This window comes from Erythrolamprus reginae, chromosome 9, assembly GCF_031021105.1.
Source record: "Erythrolamprus reginae isolate rEryReg1 chromosome 9, rEryReg1.hap1, whole genome shotgun sequence".
NCBI classification, from domain to species: Eukaryota; Metazoa; Chordata; class Lepidosauria; order Squamata; family Dipsadidae; genus Erythrolamprus; species Erythrolamprus reginae.
In genome coordinates this window covers 1807962-1821824 of record NC_091958.1, presented here as the reverse complement: position 1 = coordinate 1821824, position 13863 = coordinate 1807962, and the positions used below count along the sequence as shown (strand labels likewise).

The following is a 13863-nucleotide window of genomic DNA, read 5'->3' as shown; positions in this document are numbered from 1 at the left end:
AGTATGTCCCGCTCAAATTCTCATCTCTCCTGTTTTGTTCCTTTATTTTCATGATGGTCAGAAGGGAAACGAGCCCATTTGAATTGTTGAAAAGTGCAAGAGAGGTCCCGTCTCCCTTGGCCAGAGCCTCACCTCCAGGCCTCCTGACCGTGACTTAGCAAACCTCCTTCCTCTGAATAGGAGCATTCCAGATGCATGAGGGGCAATTGCATTGGACTGGGAAAGGAGGCCTCCCCAGCTGCCATTCAAAGCAGAGACAGGGCCTGGAAATTAAGATTCCTGTAGCTCCTCAACCCATCTGCTGGGAGCCTTGTTGCTTCCTGAGATGTCAAAAATAATCCACCATATGCCATTTTTTAAAAACTCCGAGCAGACATCAGTCTAATAAGGCATCAGATCCACCTGTGCTGAGGATTTAGTAATATCACGATAAAAACTGTTGTGCGTAACTCTAAGAGATAGCCTTCCCTTGGTTGTCTAACCAGGAGGGACTGAAGGCCCATGTCCCTTAACTTGCTGTTGGAATAAAGACTCCAAACAGCTCTGTTTTCCCCAGTGGCCATGGGAAAAACCTCATGGTCAGGAGGTTTGTATTTCGACATTCCCACACAGCAATTCCCGATGTTTGGGCATTCATCTTGCACCCAACCTATTCACGGATACTCCCATCTCTGTGTTTGGGTTGGATTTCAGAAGCAAAACATGGACGACTCTCCTGGAAACGCATAAGAGAAGTTTCAGATATAGTTTTTTTTCAGGGGCATCAGTGTAACACAATTTAGGCCTTCCCCCCCACCCTCACACACACACTGCTCTTTTCCAGATCCAACTTCTGGCTCTCGTCATATTTATCTTCATTCAAACTCTTCCTGTGTGAAGTTTGTATATAACATCCCATCCTCCTGTTGAGGATGGTTTCCTAGAGCCACTTCCTTGGGTGTAAATAAAAGGTTGACTTTGTGACCCCCTCCCTCCCTTGTTTTTCATCATTTCCAGTAGTGTCCTTTCTATCTTGAAAAGTGGGTCTGCCTCATCCCAATTTTCACATTTCCAGGACATAAATCGTCGAAGCAGCCCAGACAATAAGAAAGGAAGTGAAGGAGAGCAGGTCTCCATTTGTAGGTCTCAGAGTTACAGTCTGCCTTATTTTATTTTATTTTTAAAAGAAGCCTTCCAGCAGTTTATGTGTCCTCACAATCTCTATTTTAGCTGCTTTATATTTGGAAGTTCAAGCGTAGCTGGCAGAACAATACCACAAGAGTCCGACTCCTGGAAATGATAAAACAAGGCTATAGTAATTGAGGCAGGCTGATGCAAGTGATTTGGATTAATCGGGCCGGCTCCCCAGAATATTCAAAGCAACTTCAGTTGAGTGTCCAGCTTTTAAATCTTTTTCACGTCTCAGGACCTTGGAGAGCACCTAACTAACAGTCCTGCTGAAAGAGTGTGCCTGAACTAAGCACCATACACTTGCAAGCACCATGGAGCTCAAAGTTTTGTGGCTAATCAAGACAGCCGTTAAGTGAGCCTGCCCCATTTTATGACCCCGCTTGCCCCAGTTGTAAAGTAAATCTGGCTTCCGTGTTGACTTCACTTGTCAGATGGTCGTAAAGAGTGGTCACATGACCTCAGGGCATTGCAGTCGTCAGAAATATGAGTTAACAAGCATCCAAATTTTGAATATGTGACCCTCAGGATGCTGCAGTGGTTGTAAGTCACTTTGTTCAGTGCTGCTATAACTTTGAATGGTCACAGAACAAACTGTTGCAGGTCAAGGAAAACCTACATTTTCTCTGCTGGTTTAAGCATCCCTTTCTGAAATAGATGGTGGGCAAAGGCTTGTTGGGACTATTGTTCTCCAGAATCCTAGCCAGCATGGCCTTTATCCATGTTTGCTGCCAATCTTGAGAGTTACAGTCTCGACACATAGCCTGAAGATGCGGAAGTGCTCTCTTTTCAATCCCGTGTGAAGCTATATGACCCACCCCGGTGGCAGTTTCAAATCTATGTCAAGAGCTGTATCTAATCCCTTGTAGTCCACCTAGGGTCCATTTCATCCTTCCTTGGCCCCTGGGGCCCCAGAGAACAGGAAGCATGGGACAAATCTGAAGCGTAAGAGAGGTAGAGGAGCTACAAGGTTTCCTCTGGTGCTTCTTTTGTAGGCTGTGAAACGAGCAGTTTGTGGGGTCTTTGATGGGCCACCATAAATGACTGCCCTGAAAGTCCCAAGGGTCCTTCCTTCGCCTCAGAAGGTGAGAGATTGGGAGTGGAGTCCATGCTCTGCAGACCATAGGTGGATCTTTCAGGGTAAGGTATAGTATGGTTCAGGGGTAGGCAACGTTGGCTCTTCTATGACATGTGGACTTCAACTCCCAGAATTCCTGTGCTGGCATGATTGGCTCAGGAATTCTGGGAGTTGAAGTCCACATGCCATGGAAGAGCCAATGTTGCCTACCCCTGGTGCCGTGTGGTGACTGAGGCTGGGCCAAACATTACATTGGATTAAAGTTAAAGTCAATTTAATTAAAATGATAAGAATACTGCCCTTGGAGTTAACCCCCCCCCCCCAATCATGCTCAAATGCTGCCGTCTGGGATTTGTGGTGGGGTGACAGCCCCCAAATCTCTTCTTCTTATCTCTCAGCTATGTTTTTCTGGAAGGCAGCATTACAATAAAACCCATATGGATTTTTAACGTAAATTGGCACTTTCCAACTTTGGCAACTTTAGGGTGCATGGACTTCAACTCCCAGAGTCGCCAGAATATTGGAAGTTCGAGGACTGTTTGGGAAAGGACGCCCTGCGAGTAGCACTTGTCCCTCTCACCAGGCCTCTCTGTATTCCGAGGCTTCTACGGAGATTAAGAGCTTAGTTTAACTGAGAAATGGGGCAAGATTAGAGAGTTTATGATGAGGATTACTGAATTTGATGATTAGCAAAGAGAAAGAGAGAGAGAGAGAGAGAGAGAGAGAAAATTAGGCAGATTCTCCTGTGCTTTGTACAGGAAGCATATTAGAATTAATTAGCCGAATGGATTGAGAAGCTTTGAGCATTCTGTCTGCTTGAGGATCCAACTTTGAATGGGAAGTCCAGTTCCTGGTCTCAGGGGGAGAGCAGGTAGTGGGCCCAGTTCATTTCACAACTGAACAAGCCTAGCATGTTGCACTGGACGCAGCTGGTGGGGAAATCCCAGTTTGCCCAAGTAGAGAGACTGATTAGAAACATAGAAACATAGAAGATTGACGGCAGAAAAAGACCTCCTGGTCCATCTAGTCTGCCCTTATACTATTCCCTGTATTTTATCTCAGGGTGGATCTATGTTTATCCCAGGCATGTTTCAATTCAGCGACTGTGGATTTACCCACCACGTCTGCTGGAAGTTTGTTCCAAGCATCTACTACTCTTTCAGTCAAATTATATTTTCTCACGTTGCTTCTGATCTTTCCCCCAACTCACCTCAGATTGTGCCCCCTTGTTCTTGGGTTCACTTAAAACACTTCCCTCCTGAAACTTATTTAACCCTTCAACATATTTAAATGTTTCGATCCCCCCTTTCCCTTCTATCCTCCAGACTCTACAGATTGAGTTCATGAAGTCTTTCCTGATCAGTTTGATGCTTAAGACCTTCCACCATTGACTTTCAACAGTTTGTTTAGTGACCTTTTGAGCTTGCAACAGCACTGAAAAAAGTGACCTGTCCCCTCTTCACCCATATGACCATTGCAGTATTCTCGTGATCACGTGATCAAAACTCAGAGGTTTGGCAACTGCCTAATATTTATCACGGGGTCATGTGTCCCATTGGGATTGGGTGGCAGAGAAGTAGAATTAATCAATCAATAATAAATAAATAAACAAATGTGATCCCCATTTACAAATCTTCTGGCAAGCAAAGCCAATGGGGAAGCTGCATCCCCTTAATAACTGTGTTTGCTGCCTTGAGTTTTTGGAGAAGGGCAGCATACAAATCTAAGAAATAATAAGTTACCAACTTAACAACTGGTGCAAGAAAGGTGGTAAATGTTGTAAAATCAAGTCACCCCTTAAACACCATCTTTCAAGGCTGAAGAGGCCAAAGCTGGAAGGGACCTCGGAGGTCTTCTAGTCCAGCCCCCTGCTCAAGCAGGAGGTCCCGTATCATTCCAGACGAGTGACCGTCCAGTCTCTTCTCCAAAATCTCCAGTGACAAAGCACCCGCAGGGTCTGAAGGCAGCTTCTGTTCCACTGGTCCATGGTCCTCACTAATGTTAGGAAGCTTCTCCTCAACGTCAGGCTCCAAGAGTGGTGCTGTGAGGCTCTCGGGCACAGCTGGCCCATGAGGCGGTGACATTCCCCTCGGGCACATGGAGCTCCTGGGAATCCGGGCCTCGTGCCTCCCAGCCACTTGCTTCTCCCGTAGTATTGCCATAGATACAGCTCTCCCTGGTTCAGCTGCTCCTGAATCATTCTGGCAAGGCCTGCCTGCATCGCCCACACAGCTGCCGCGGAGGAGAGACGAGCCCTGCGCTGCTCAGCCTCTCATATCGGGGGGGGGGGAGGCAGTCCTGGACTCACCACAATTTCATTTACTGACCGCCTGAAGTTACAACCGCATTGCAAAAACTCAGTTATGACTGTCAGTAATTCCGTACTGGTCTGACCACCAGGGATGGACATGCTGTATTTGAACCAGAGTACATGTGGCAGTGCTGGTTTGTTCAGACAATAATACAAGCCAACATATACTAAAGGTATTATTTACAAGATATACAGTATCTCCATAATCTTACACAGTAATTATAACACAGTCCCATCTTCTTCAATCAAAGCAGGTACATATAGTATTGCATAGATTATCTCCTTATATTATATTATCTCCTTCGCACGCAGCAGATATAATATACCATTTAGCATTAGCACACAGCTTATTCTGTTATTAATACAGCAAATGCCTTTACATCAGTATAGTATATTCTACACAGTATATTGCACACAGCTCAGATATTAATACTAACCAGCATATATACACCAGAAACCAACATTACAAGGCATGCAGCAGAACAGACGCAATGCCAGCAAAGCTCAACAGAATGCAACTACAGAATGTAACAGAGAGCAGCACATCTGTCTCCCTTCTATGGCTCAATGGCAGCCTGGCTCATAATTGCTGCCTAGCTCTTAAAGTAATACCACTATTTTCTCCTAACATACAATGCTGGTTAATCTTCATATATTGGAAACCCACCCAATACAGCACAATGAACGTTTTTCACACGACTGTTGCAGCGTTCCCCCAAGGGTCACGTGATCAAAATTCTGCCGCTTGGCAACTGACTCATATTTATGACGGGTTCTGTGATCCCCTTTTGCGACTTTCCAGCTAAGCAAAGTCAATGGGAAAACCAGATTCCCTCAACAAGTGTATCACTAACTTAACAAATGCAATGATTAATTTAACAGCCATTATTATTATTATTATTATTATTATTATTATTATTATTATTATGTCAGTACAACACAGCAAACGAGATCACTATACTGGATTTTGTATTTCATCCCCAGTCGGGCGCTTCCCAAGCACCTAGGACTGCGTGATGTAGCGGCGAATTATGTTTGCCTATCCCAGTAAAGCGGCCTTTTGCAAATGACAGGTGGAGATTTTGTCAATTCCGATGGTTTTCAAATGTCCGCTGAGATCCTTGGGCCCAAGTACCACTGGGACCACTTTCACTGGCTTATGCGAGAGTCGTTGCAGCTCGATTTTCAGATCTTCGTATTTCACTAATTTCTCTAGCTGCTTCTCCTCAATTCTGCTGTCCCCTGGGATTGCGATGTCGATGATCCATACTTTCTTTTTCTGCACAATCAGGATGTCTGGCGTGTTATGTTTCAAAATTTGGTCAGTCTGAAGTCAGAATAATAATAATAATAATAATAATAATAATAATAATAATAATAATAATAATAATAATATTGATATGCTGCTCACTCCAAATGGACTCTGAGCAACTAAAAATCGGAATAAATACAACAACAATAAAAACAATTAAACTCTAATAATAAAAGTCAGTAATAACAATAATATAAAAACATACATACTTGCAATCAGCCTAATTCCAGACCTATCAGAAAAGCCAGGTCTTAACGGCTTTCCGGAAGACTGGTAGGGTCAGAGTCGCCACAGAGAAGGCCCTTCCCCTCGGCCCCACCAGTTGACATTGTTTGGCGGATGGGACCTGGAAAAGGCTGATTCTGTGAGCCCTTATTGGCCGCAGCAAGGTATGAGAGAGGAGGCGGTCCCATAAATAGTCTGGCCCTGAGCCATTTAAGGTTATAAAGGTGATAACCAACACCTTGAATTCCTGGACCAAGCAAGATCATAAAATGGAGCAGAGCTCACTTAACAACTATGTCACTTAGCAACAGGAATGTTGGGCTCAGTTGTGCGGTCATAAGATAAGGCCTACCTGTACTGGTGGAAGAATCCTACCAGTTCATAGCAAGTAGTGAGGAAGTACCCAAAGTAGTGAGGAAGTCCCATGGGTTGGAAGGCATACCAGCCAAGCCCACCTTTTCCCTAGACCACCCAGGGCTCAACAACGGCTTGTTGCTTAACCTTGATTACCATGTGGAAGATTGTCTATGAAGCCGCAGGAGGACTTGGCTTCAATTGAGCAAGAGGAATTTGTGACCAGTCTGGAGGCATGGCCACGTGGAGGTGGCTGGGGGCAAACAATAGCATAGTTTTGGTGATTTTACAATGAGGTCATGATCTGCAAAAGATGCTATTTGCCTTGAAACTCCATCAGTGTGTACAGGAGAAGGATGCTAAAGGGCCTGGTCAGCTGTCCTTTACTTCCATAAATGGCCACTCAAGAAAATCAATCCCTGGCTTAGGATTGAAGGGAGTTTCTTGTAGTTTGGACAAATATTTGCTCACCATAGTTTCTCAACCTCAGCAACTTTAAAAACCCAAGCAAGCTTTTAATGTAAATTGGTGCTTTCCGACTTTGACAACTTTAACGTGTGTGGACTTCAACTCCCAGAATCCCTGGCTAGAATGGGTAAAGTGATGTCCAATCAGCCTTCAACACAGGTCCAGGTTTCAACCCCCGTAATATCCTAACCTTAACCTTGGGACCATTTCTCAAAACAAATCTTTCAGACCACGTCTCCTCATGCAGGAAATAAAATTAAAAATTGATGACCTTGTCTAAAGGAAAGATGGTAGACAGACAGGCTCAGCGGGAAAGAAAGAGGGAAAATAAACCTTAATCTACACTGCTCCAAAAAATAAAGGGAACCCTCAAATAACACATTCCTAAATCTGAATGAATGAAATATTCTCACTGAATACTTTGTTCTGTACAAAGCTGAATGTGCACAACAGCATGTGGAATTGATTGTCAATCAGTGTTGCTTCCTATGTGGACAGTTTGATTTCACAGAAGTTTGATTTACTTGGAGTTATATGCTGTTGTTTAAGTGTTCCCTTTATTTTTTTGAGCAGTGTACTGTATATTCAAAGGCCAATTTAACATCACAATTAACTGGGGTGGTTTAGTTCGATGATCAAATCCATCTCCTACCAGGCCAGAAACTTTCTAGATTAGATTAGATTAGATTTATTGGATTTATATGCTGCCCCTCTCCGCAGACTCGGGGCGGCTCACAACAATAGTAAAAAACAGTACATAGTGACAAATCCAATGTCCACCAATCCAATTACAATTTTAAGTTAAGAAATTCATAAAACAATCCCAATATATATATAAAAAACAAGCACACAATCAATCAAACGGCAAAACAACATGGGCAAGGGGGAGATGTTTTAGTTCCCCCATGCCTGATGGCAGAGGTGGGTTTTAAGGAGTTTACGAAAGGCAGGGAGGGTGGGGGCAATCCTAATCTCAGGGGGGAGCTGGTTCCAGAGGGTCGGAGCCACCACAGAGAAGGCTCTTCCCCTGGGTCCCGCCAGATGACATTGTTTAGTCGACGGGACCTGAAGAAGGCCGACTCTGTGGGACCTAACCGGTCGCTGGGATTCGTGCGGCAGGAGGCAGTCTCAGAGATATTCTGGTCCGGTGCCATGAAGGGCTTTATAGGTCATAACCAACCCTTTGAATAGCGAATCATGACAATGTCTTCAGACTCAAAACCCTTATCTGGTAAATGAATTTGACTGTGTCCTCACAGCCTGTGGGGGGGGGGAGAATAGGTGAGTCTTTTAGTGCTACAAAAATAGAATCTGCGATTACTGAGTTCAGGAAGGCCAAACAGGCCTTAAAATCATATCCTACGCTCTGAAACCTGGACTAGACCTAGTGAGACTCTACCTAACTCTCCCTTGTGGAAACGGATGAAAACAAGCCTTTTCGTTCCCTCTGGAGGGTACAGAGCAGTAAGCTACACACATGCTTCAATAAACAAAGAAAACCCTGGAAGAAAACTATCCCTAAATACTGTATAGTGCAGAAGACGACAGAAAGCAGGGTTTTCTTTCTCCCCCGACTCAGCTTCCAAGCCCATTAAGGAAGGTTGCAGACAGGCCTTCCCGGATCGCTCCCGCTCCTTCCCTCCCTCCAGCGCATCTGTCCCTCCATTAGTGGCGCTTGAGAGTGAACGTCAGTTCTTCGGTAGTAATTAAATGGCACCACACAAACATTCACACTGACACACACAATATTAGCTAAGCCCGGGAAGAGCAAATAGAACAATAAGATTCGCGGGACTGGAAACAAGTTTAAAAATAATGAAGAGAAAATATACCTACCCACGCATGCATACACAAAAGCATTCACACACACACAAACACACCCCTTTGCCAGCTTTAGGGCAGATCAGCATCCTCAGTAGAGACTGAATCCTCACTGGGAGGACAGAGCAGCCTTGCCTGGCCAGCTGATATTGGGTAAAGCAGTGTTTCCCAACCTTGGCCACTTGAAGATATTTGGACTTCAACTCCCAGAATTCCCCAGCCAGCGGAGGTTGGGAAACATTGGGCTAAAGGACAGCTACTGTGTTTATGGCAGAGGGCAAGCCTGGCTCTTGCCATCTCTGCTTGCTATGCAAAGAGAGACAGACAGACAGACTCCGTCTGCGTGTATATTTTAACTGTCTCTACTTTTCAGTGGCTAGCAAGCCCCACACCCCACCTTTTCTCAGCCAAGGTGTTTGCGATGCTTCTCAGCTGCCCCTTTTCCCTGACACAAGACTGGCTTTTATTGATGACTGGTTTGATTTCTAAGCTGCCCTTCTCCTGAGACTCAGGGCGGCTTACGGCATAAATTACACATTTAACACAGAAATCAGAATTAATCTGAAATGACCCAATCTTATAAAAAAACTTAATGCATCAACCAATGCATCTCACACACCAATCTGTCATGCCGATCATCCAATCAATGCCAGGGTCTGGAGTAAGATGACCGATTCAACAGCCCCAGGCCTGTCGGCACAAATGTGTTTTCAAGTTCTTCCCAAAGGCCGGGAGAGTAGGAACCATACGGATTTCCAGTGGGAATTGATTCCAGAGGGCAGGGGCAACCACAGAGAAGGCCCTTCCCCTAAGGCTTGCCAGCCAGCATTGTTTGGCTGACAGGACCTGGGATACGTGGGGCAAGATTTCCCTTTGCACGCTTAACAATATTTCAAGCCAAAGTCCCCCTCCGTTTTCTTCCTGCCGTTCTTTCCCCCCTGGCCCAGATCCTGGCTTGCTCAGCTCCCCTGTGCCAATGATTTCTTCTTCATGTTCACGAGGGTTGCTCAACTCCCAGGGAACGATTCTCCCTGGCACTTCAGATACGATACTATGCTCTATTCCTTTCCCGTCACAATGTCTTCCTTCTTCACCTCAGCTTCTCTCCTCTCCTCCTCTCCCACTTACTCCAAGCAGAGAGGAGCCGTGCCAACCCCTCTGCCTTTGGCGTGAGTCTCCTTGGCGCCCGATGCCCGCCAGCCTCTGGAGGGAAGGAATTCAGGGCCTTGGCCTCTTGCAAAGGAGTAGGTGCCAAGGATATCCCCACCCCTTTCCTTCCCGTGCCAGGCCAGGTGGCGAGTCACCTGGAATGTAAGTGAAGCAGCTAAAAGGAAAGAGTAGTAGGAGAAGACAAGGAAGACATTTGGTGGTGAAGATTCGTAATGACGGCCAATGTCCTCTTCCTACATGGGCACCCAAGAAGGAGACACCAGGGTGGTGTATTGGGCCACAGAGGTCGCAGGGGAATAACTTGAATCTTAGGCCAAGAAGAAGTAGATTCCACTCTGTCTGGACTCATCCAACCCCACCCACCATCAAGCCACCTTTTGGCTGAGGGTGTCATTGTGTGATCATGGACAACAACTGGGGATGCAACTCTGCTTATGACCTCAGCTCTTGATTAGCCTTCAATGCCTAGGCAACTTCGTCTTGTTGCTTTAATTGGTCATCTGTTGCTCCTCTTCCTGGCTCCATTTGAATTCTCCACCCGTGGTTCTTATTTACTTATTAAACCTATATGCTACTCATCGACAACTCCTGTCGAAAAGGCACACAGTGATTTCTTATATGATCCACTTTCTCTGGTTTAGGGATGGCATGTTGGTTCTCCACTTGTTGGTCAGCGTGGAGGCCCAACATTTCCCCCACTTCCTGGAGAATTGCTGGGCACTTGAGTCAACAATCTCGAGAAAAGCTACCTATTCCTCCCCACCCACTAATCCCATCTGAGAGCCAAGTGCTTCTGACAAATGGATTGGTCCAACATAGGAGTGCTTGTTTGGGGGCTTAACATGCCTGTAAACCCAACCTTTGTGGGGCCCTTCTGAAATGAGTATACCCTAAGAACTTAGCTGACTCTGGCTTATTCATAAAAATATTGATGAGGGAACCAATTTCTGAGATTTCCTTAAGATGCATTTCCACCTTTCATAAGGTTAATTGATAGTTTCCTGTGCAGTCTTTGGGGCTTCTTGATCCTTGTATTCTATTGATAGCTTCCTGTTTAAAGATCCAGCTTGGTTTGTCCTTTCCCTGACCAGCATTTGGGGATTATCCCTAAATTACCCTTTAATTAATCAGCTTTTATCTTTTCATCATCCGCTGGGAGGGAAGAGGGACTCTGTGTCATTAACCTTTTTCAACTGGATACCTTTTTCATATATGTATATGTATATATATGTGTGTATATATGTGTGTGTATGTGAGTGTGTATATATATGTGTGTGTGTGTATGTTGAATATACGAAAACATATATATATATATCAAATCTAATAAATTGAATTGAATAGAATATATATACATACATACATATGTAGATTGTTCTGAGTTCGGGTTTTGCCCCGTGTAATATTTTGAGTGTCTATGCGACATTTCGGTGAAATCACATTCACCATCATCAGGCTGAAGTTATAAGCTTCGTGCTGCTTTAAATATATATACATACATATATATATGTATGTATCTGTATACACACACACACACACACAAGTTACTCAGAAAGAAAAGTATGCTTTGTAATTGTGTTTACTAGGGAAAGTGAGTCTCAGGGTCTTATGCGCCAGAAAAGTAGATAGCCAAGCAAGGTTGCAGGTTTTGGGATCCATGAAAGTGCAACAGATGTTGTTATTTCATCTCTTGTTATTTGCTAGGGAATAGGAACAGATAATTTATAATTTCCTGCATTTGGGTAGCTTGATTAGATGAAGATGAACAGATGCACCAAGGAGCTATTGCCAGCAAACTGCCTTGTCCCGACCCTGATAAATAAATGTAACTGTAAGTCACAGTAGAAATTTACCTGTCCACTCCTGACTGGATGTTCATTGCTGGAATGAATGCTTTGCAAGTGCACAAAATACTGTACTCAACATTCCAGATTTTCAAAACGGCACCACAGAAAAAAAATAGCACAGAAAATATAATAAGACAGCTGAACCTGGCAAAGATTTCCATTCCATTCCCCTTCTGTTTGTCCAGTAGGTTTTTGTTGAGAATGGGTCATGGTCCTTTCAATTGTTGTAGGGGAGGGAGGGAGGGAGGGAGGGAGGGAGGGAGGAAGGAAGGAAGGAAGGAAGGAAGGAAGGAAGGAAGGAAGGAAGGAAGGAAGGAAGGAAGGGCAAATGAGATGAGCAATAGCCGGATCAGAGTTTTTTGGAGTTGGTGACTCTTAGCTTAGGCTAGGAGAGAATGCAGCAGCAAGGAGAGCTCTGTGGATGGGTTGGGATATCAAGCAGCAGGGGCCAGTGAGCAAAGAGACTGAATGAAGAGACCAATCTCCTTCCAGAACTTTGCAGATGTTCCTTTGGGTTCATCTGGACGACTGCTTTTGCAGCAGCACTAAATTCAGGCCCTCACATGACCCTTCGGCCCAAGGAGAGGTCATGGAGAAAACCAGCCTGCTAGGCTGCAGTTGCAGATGATGAGACAAATCACATGGGGGGAAAGAAGTCATGGCTTGATCTAGAATTTGCTGGAAGACTGTCAAAAATATCCGTGTAAGCTGGGCTGAGATGCTCCTTGGAGACGGACAGGATGTAAACAGGATGAAGAACTTCTAAGATATTGTTAGTAAGCAGATGCCAGGAGGTGCAGAGCACTGACCCCTGCTGGACCAGCCAGGAAGTGCTCTGCGGTGGGTTTTCAGCAACAGAGCCTGGCACAGCCCCCCTCTCGCCCACCCACAGCCACCTGTCAAAAGCTCCATCCCACGTTCTGTTGGAAAATTATTTTGGCTTTGCTTGCTGAGCCGAATTGCCCTCCCCCACTCCCAACCTGCAAAAGGAGTCTCCAACTCTTCCAGAAATGGAAGCTTGGACAAAATTCTTCTCCCCCAACTGGAGAAAAGGCAGCTGGGGGGGGGGGTCTTTGGGTGCTCTCCCAGCTGGGTTGCTTTCCTTGCGCTTTGTTACCCAAACTAGGAAACATCATCCATGCTAGTTTTAAGAAACTGCTGCTTTTAAAATAGAAATGAGGAGAAATTTCCTGACAGTGAGAACAGTCAACCAATGGAACAGAAGTTGCTTTTAGAAGTTGTGGGAGCTTCATCACTAGAAGCTTTCTAGGAGAGATTGGGCTGCCATTTGTCAGGGATGGTGCAAGGTCCCCTGCTTGGGCGGTCTTCTGTGCACGGCCCTTGGAACGAAACCCCTGATTCAAAAATCTTTCATTTTATGAATAAATCAAACTCTTTATTGATATAAGCACACATAACGAAAAGCAGATTTTAAACAGCCAGAGGAAAGGAATTATTTCTCTTTGGAGCTAAACATGAACAATGTCCAGGAAAGGCACAAAACTCAGCCTAATCAGCAGTCCTTAGATAACAAAGTCCACTTATCATTTAAGCATATGAATTTTGCTCACCGGGGTCCTGGCAACAAGCATCCAGCAGAGAGTGAGTTTTATTGAGGCCGAAATCTTGGTTTTAAAACCTTGTTCAGTCTCAGATCTCTTCCATTGAATGGCATTGAAACTCCACACCCAATTTCCCCAAATCCTTTGCCTTTATATTGCCTGGAAGTGACATCACACCCCAAAGAGGCTAAGGCTGTACACTGATACCTTTTACTATGCAACTCCTCTCACCGTCTCAACAATCTTCTATAGCGAGGATCTATCCACTGACTTTCCACTCTAATGTCTTCCTCATCCTCTGACTGGGACCACTCCCCCATTATCATGTCAGACCCTCTCGTGGTTCCTCAGGCTCACTCAGGTCACTTTCTCTCTCACTCTCACTCTCTGCATCAGTTGGGACCCCCCTGGCCCAGGGTATCCAAAGGGGCCTGGCTCACCCTTCTCAGAATCTGACATGACCTGAGGTGGACAAGGAGCACTCACAACAGGCGGGGGGGGGGGATTGGACTAGATGACCTACAAGGTCCCTTCCAACTCTGTTTATCTGT

General features: G+C 45.1%; 1 protein-coding gene across 2 annotated transcripts in view; it reads left to right on the top strand.

The window, feature by feature from the left end:
* Positions 1–13863, top strand: part of JPH3 (junctophilin 3) — a 48758-nt gene that overhangs the window by 10828 nt on the left and 24067 nt on the right. The window lies entirely within an intron of this gene.